Source organism: Chrysochloris asiatica, unplaced genomic scaffold, assembly GCF_000296735.1.
Source record: "Chrysochloris asiatica unplaced genomic scaffold, ChrAsi1.0 scaffold00009, whole genome shotgun sequence".
Taxonomy (NCBI): Eukaryota; Metazoa; Chordata; class Mammalia; order Afrosoricida; family Chrysochloridae; genus Chrysochloris; species Chrysochloris asiatica.
Genome location: NW_006408527.1, coordinates 18980267 through 18987523, shown reverse-complemented (window position 1 = coordinate 18987523; position 7257 = coordinate 18980267).

The following is a 7257-nucleotide window of genomic DNA, read 5'->3' as shown; positions in this document are numbered from 1 at the left end:
GCATAACATAATACACAAAGACAATGCTCTGCATTCTATTTTGGTGAGTAGCATCTGGGATCTTAAAAGCTCATGAGCAGCCATCTAAGGTACAACTATTGGTCTCTCCATGTGTGGAAGAAAGAAGAATAATGAGAATTGAAGATGCTTAGTTAGTATCAATTAGCCCAACAGACTAATGGAACATGTAAACATCAGTCTCTGCAATGGTCTCTTCTGAAACCAGAAGAACGAGATGGCACCTGGCTACCTATAGCAACTGCTCTGAAAGGGATCATATTAGAAGGTCCTATTTATATTTGGAGTCCTGGTATGGTGTTCTGGGTTAATGCGTTGGACTTCAAAGTCAGTTTGAACCACAAGTTCAAAAGCTCACAAGCTTCTCCTTGGAAACCCTATACAGGATTGCTGTGGGTTGAAACCAACTTAACAACATCAATAACAAAAACATATAAAGTTGGGGAGTCCTGGTGTGGCACCATAGGATAAGCACTGGACCACAAGGTCAGTTTGAACTGCAAGTTTGGTGGTTTGAACTTATCAGACACTCCTTGGAAACCCTATACAAGGTTGCTATGAGTCAGAACTGACTTGATGGCACTTAACAACATATAGAGTGGGAGAAAATGTGGAATAAAACTCAAAATTATTCATAATAAAAAATATATACCAGAATTGCTGGTCAGAAAGAGACTGGAGGAGCTCTCTGGTCCTCGAACACCCTTTATGTCTGGAAAGGAACTCACCCTGATGGCTCAACTTTCAGTTAAACAGTTGATGGGTATATAGAGGGGTCAACAATGCTAGTAAGGCATGCTCACCATGAAATGGTCCATTATTCAAAATCAAAAGGGCAACATTTACCTAAGGACAAAGTTGAGAAGGGATGGGAAAGTGGATGGAATGGAAATAGGAACCACAGTAGCAAAATGTTTGTTACATGAAGGGGATTGCAATCATTAAGATGACACAAAATATATGATTTGTTGAATGTTAAACTGATTATCTTGTTTGTAAACCTTCACTCAATTCACAATAAAAAGTTTTACAAAGACAAGCAAGCAAATCAAATCCAACCCCATAAGAGTCAAAGGATGACCTTGAATATATTCCACCTGAATCTAGAGACCATCTCAAGAACAGATTTGATGCATTAGCACTAAAGACTGAAGACCAGCGGAGTTGTGAGATGACATCAAGAACAGCATTCATGAAAAAAGCAAAAGGTCATTAAAAAGACAGAAAGGAAAGACCAAAATGGATGTCAGAAGAGGCTCTGAAACTTGCTCTTGAGCATAGACAAGCTAAGGTGACTAGAAGAAATGAGGAAGTAAAAGAACTGAACAGAAAATGTCAAAGGGTAGCCCAAGAAAACAAAATCAAGTGTTGTAATGAAATGTGCAGAGACCTGGAGATAGAAAACCAGAAAGGAAGAGTACATTGAACATTTCTCAAGCTGGAAGAACTGAAGAAAACCTTCAAGCCTCAGGTTGCAATATTGAAAGATTTTATGGGAGTCCAGGTGTGGCACAGTGGGCTAATGTGCTGGACTGCAAAGTCAGTTTGAACTGCAAGGTCGGTGGTTCAAACTCGCCAGCTGCTCCTTGGAAATCCTATAGAGGGTCAGTATGGATCAGAACCAACTTGATGGCCCTTAACAACAACAAAAACAACATAGGCAAAATATTGAATGATGCATGAAGCATCCAAAGAAGGTGGAAGGAATACACAGAGTCACTGTACCAGAAAGATTTGGTCTGTATTCAGTTATTTCAAGAGGTACCATAAGATCAAGAACCGATAGTCCTGAAGGAATAAGTCCAAGTTACACTAATGGCATTGGCACAAAATAAGGCTGCAGGAATTGACAGAATACAAATGAAAATCTTTCAACAAACTGATGCAGCACTCACTTGTCTATGCCAAGAAATTTGGAACCAATTAGAAGAGATCTGCATTTGTGCCAAAGAAAGGTGACCCAACAGAATGTGGAAATCATCTAATAGTATTATTAACATCACATACAAGTAAAATTTTGCTGAAGATAATTCAAAAACAGTTGTATTAGCACACTAATAGAGAACCACCAGGAATTCAAGCTAGATTCAGAAGAGGATGTAGAACTACAAGATCATTGCTGACATCACATGGATCTTGCCTGAAAGCAGAGAATACCAGAAAGATGTTTACTTGTACTTTATTGAATATACAAAGGCATTCAACTGTGTGGATCACAACAAACTATGGATAACAATACAAAGAATGAGTGTTCCAGAACACTTAATTATGCTCACAAGGGACCTGTACATAGACCAAGAGGCAGTTGTTCAAACATAACAAGGGGATGCTGAATGGTTTTAAATCAGGAAAAGATGAGCATTCAGGTTGTATCGCTTTACCATACTTAATCAGTCTGCTTGCTGAACAAGCAATCGGAGAAGCTGGATCATATGAAGAACACGGCATCAGGATTGGAGGGTTACTCATTAGCAACCTGCAATATTCTGATGATAAAACCTTGCTTGCTTATATAAGATAGTAGGTGATTAGTTTATCATGTGTATCAGCTGCTTAATTCAAGAATTAAGCAGGTCAAGGCTTTGTGTGGGCTCCACAGTATCAGGGACCCAGACTCCTCATTCATTGTTGTATAATTTTCCCGACCTTCTTTCATCTCATGGCCAGCTACTGCACCTACAGCACCATGTCCACTAGGAGAAATGAAAAAAGAGAAAATGTGGAAGGCATGCCCTTTCTTTTAAAAGACATGACCGGGAAGTTACAGATTTCACTTTGTTTAGGTCCTATAGTCAGAATCTAGGCATATGGTCATACATAGCTGCAAGAGAGACTGAGAAATGCAGTCATTAGATCTGTAGTAATTTTCTCAGCTAATATTTGTATTCCTATAAAAGAGAGAAACAAAATCTAGGTGGACATTTGGCAGTCTCTGATATAAGAACCTCTTGTAATCTTGCCTAGAAAGAAGGCAAATCAAATTGGTAACAAGCGGGTAAATATACTTTTATTGGACTCTCACCTTTATTATGGCAAGAACCATAACTTTTTTGTTTATCACTTTATATTCCTAACACAGTTGATGGCACATAGTAGATTCTCAATGCATATTTATCAAAGACATGAATGAATGTGAAGCAGATGTAAGAAGGATTCTAGAACACCCTCCATTGTACCTCCTCCCAAGGACTTTTGTTGTAAGGTTCAAGACCACTTGTTCTCTTGTTAAAATTAAACTTGGGGAGGTATGCTGATAGTTCTTTGAAATTTCTTACCTATTGTTACCCTCCTGGCAAGTAGTATGGTTTATTGACTTGGCTCCAACTTATCTTGCCTCCATGTGCAACAGACCTGCTCTGCACCATCTTCAGGATGTTTGAGTCCCTTGTTGAGGCCACTGGGTATTTTCAGTCTAGGACAATAATATTATTCTGTGGTCTACAAGGTTTTTGTTGGTTACTTTTCAGCAGTAGGTTACCAAGCCTTTGTTCCTACTCAGTCTTAGTCTGGAAGTTCTGCTGAAACCTGACCACCATGGGTGACCCTGTTGGTACTAGAATTGACCATGGCATAGCTTTCAATATCAAAGCAATATGCTACCTACCATAGTATGACACACTGACAGATCGGTGGTGGTGGTGGAGCCATAGGTGGTCGAACCATAGACTTGGCCTAATGTCTGGTGGTGGTAAATTTTACATGTTGCAGTTCATATATGATATAAGTTATATGATATAAGAAAGCCATATTATGTGTTATTGCTAAAAAACAAACACTCAAGCCCACTGCTATCAACTTGGTTCCGAATCATAGTGACATTTGTTGAGCAGAATAGAACTGCCCCATAGGGTTTTCAAGGTTGTAATCTTTTATGGACTGCGAACCAAAAGGCAGGCAATTCAAACCCATCAGCAGCTCCTTGGAAACCCTATACAGGGTCTCCGTGAGTCAGAATCGACTCAATGGCACTTAATAATGGACAATGTTTTATAGAAGCAGACTGCCATATCTTTCTCCTGTCTAGCAGCTGGTGGGTTTGAACCATCAACTTTCCAGTTATTAGTTGATTGCTTAACCAATGAGCCATCAGAACTTCTGTGGTATCACTAGATCTCCTAAATTATACAGATAGGGGTCTGCTTTGGTGCAAATTTAGCATCTATTAGGGATTACAAGGAGGGCCAGTTTGAGAAGGCAGAGTGTCATGTCTTGGTGTGGGGACCGCGTTAGACCCTCAGCTCTCCCAGGGACTATGTTTCCAGCCTCTGCATTTAATAAGCTGAGCAAATCGAAAAAAGTAATAAAAAAATTATTTTAAAGAAGAAGGAGATAATACAACAGTCAATAAAAAGATAAAGTAAACTTAGATGGAAATAAAAAGATGGTAAAAACAGTAATCATAAAAAAAAGTAATAATATGAGCTAAAAATAAAACCAAATAAGCTAAAATGAAATTAAAAGATAGAACAAAGACACAATAACGCAAAGGTTAGAAGTAAAAGATGGAGAATAAAAAGATAATACAATAACAATAAATTGAGACGATAAGATGAGATAAAAGAAAATAGTATAGAAGAGCTAGAAGAAAGGCAAAACAGATTAAAAATGACTGAGATAAGTAATATCGTTAAAACTAAAAAAATAAAAGATCAAAGGGATTAAACCAATAAAATGTGTTAAACTGATACCAAAAGAAATAAAGAATTGAAAAGACTGGGCTATGGGGTAAGAGAGTAGTAGATAAATTTTGTTTTAAGTTTGTTTTAAGTTAAAATAATGCTGCAGTGCAAGTACAGGACTAAGCCTCCTGTAAACTCAGACACATTCTTTGAGTCTAGGCTGCTTCAAGGCTGTGCAGACCTCCTGGTCTCTACACATCTTGAAAGAAAAGATGCCCTCCAGGCTGAGAGACGAGGGAGGTTGGGGAGCAGGGCCTTAGACTTCTGGTCTCTGAGGCAACTGAGTTTTCTCCCTTAACTTTAGTTTCTGAGCACTAGTCTTTATTTTACTTGGTCTCCCAGGGCTCTGCAGTCTCTCACTCATTTTCCCCGCATAATGTTAGGGTTACTGAGAGCAAGAAGTGTTCCAGTAGGTAGTTAGCTTAATGAAGCCCAGACTGGTCTGCTTGGCTTTTCACACCAAGAAACTTCTACTCTGGATAGAAATGCCTAGTGAGGATGCCTTCTAATTATCCCCAAACAGACAGAATGGTCCCCAGCAGGGGTTTGGAGCTTGGAATAACTTCATTGCCTTTTGCTTTTCCAAACAGGGAAACCTGGGAGGATTGGTCATCACTGATCATCAGAATGTATGCTTCATGGGAATGAGTCTTCTGCACTTGCTCCCAAGGTGTGTGCAATGTGGAAAGAGGTCTGAATATCAACTCTCATCCTCTAGAAGAGGAAGAGTGAATCATAGAAGAAGCAAGCTGAAGACTACTTAGTTCAATCTCTTTATCGGTAGTTGAGGAAATAGTAATCCAAGAAGAGACTTGTCCAAAAGTGTTCTCTCTCTCTCTCACACACACAGTGAGTAGGGCCAGCTTCCTGGACATGTAAGCTGTGTTCAGTGCTCAGAAAGGCCCTTGATTTCATGTTCTGCTGGCATCATCTTGAAATTCTTCATAACTTTTGAACAAGGGGCTCTACATGGTTATTTCACACTGTTGTTATTGTTATGTGGTGCCCTTCTCACAACTTATCCAAAGAGCGAGAGATGAAGTCTTAGCGTCTTCACTTCTAGAAACATTCTGGTTGTACTTCTGTGGGTTTTTTTTTTTTAGTATTTTATTGTGAATTATGTGATAGTTTACATGGGAGAACATTGTTGTTGTTGTCAGGTGTCATCGAGTCAGAACCGACTCATAGCAACCCCATGCACAGCAGAACGAAACAATGTCCGATCGTGGGCCAACCTCACTACTGCTGCCACACTTGACGCCATCAGTGATGCCACCTGTCCGATCTATCTCGTTGGGGGTCTTCCTCTTTTTCTCTGACCCTCCATCTTACCAAGCATGACATCCTTTTCCAGCAACTGTTCCCTCCTGACAATATGTCCAAAGTAGGAGAGATGAAGCTTAGCCATCCTGGCCTCCAAGGAGCACTCTGGCTGCACTTCTTCCAAAACAGATCTATTGGTTCTTTTGGCAGTCCATAGCACTTTTAGTATTCTCCTCCAACACCATAACTCAAAGGCATCAATTCTTCTACGATCTTCCTTATTCACTGCCCAGATTTCATATCCATATTAGGTTATTGAAAATACCATGGCTTGGGTCAGGTGCACCTTAGTCCTCAAGCTGACATCTCTGCTCTTCAACACTTTAAAAAGTTCCTATGCAGCAGATTTGCCCAATGCAATACGTCGTCTGATCTCTTGACTGCTGCTTCCACGAGTGTTGATAGTTGATCCAAGAAGAATGAAGTCCTTGACAACTTCAATCTTTTCTCCATTGATAAGAATGTTGTTTATTGGTCCAGTGGTGAGGATTTTTGTTTTCCTGACATTGAGATGTAATCCATACCGAAGGCTGTGTTCTTTGATCTTCAACAGTAAATGTTTCAAGTCCTCTTCACTTTCAGCAAGCAAGGTTGTATCATCTGCATATCGCAGGTTGTTAATGAGTCTTCCTCCAATCCTGACGCCACGTTTTTCTTCGTAGAACCCAGCTTCTTGTATTATTTACTCAGCATACAGGTTGAATAAGTATGGTGAAAGAACACAACCTTGTTGCACACCTTTGCCAATTAGCTTTATATTATTCATCCTATCGTATATTGTTTCATTGCCATGGTTACAATCCCCTTCATGCATCATCAACCAACCAAAGGGTATACCCTGCAAGCCTGCCACCCCACCATCACAACACCCCCCCTCCCCACCTCTGTCTAAAGTCCCCAGCCACTCCATCTCTCCATGTCATCGTCTCTGGCGTCACTGCTTCTCTGGGTAGGGTCCCACTCTCGGCTCTTCTCCTTTGATAGTCCCAGGGATGTACTTCTTCCAAGACAGATTTGTTTGCTCTTCTGGCAGTCCATGGTACTTTCAGTATTCTTTTCCAACATTGTAATTCAACAGCATTGATTCATCTACTGTCTTCCTTATTCATTGTCCAACTTTCACATGCATATGAGGCATGAAAATACCATTGTTTAGGTCAGGCACATCTTAGTCCTCACAGTAACTTCTTTGCTCTTCAAAAAAGATTTTTCCACCCCCGCAGCCGATTTGCCTACT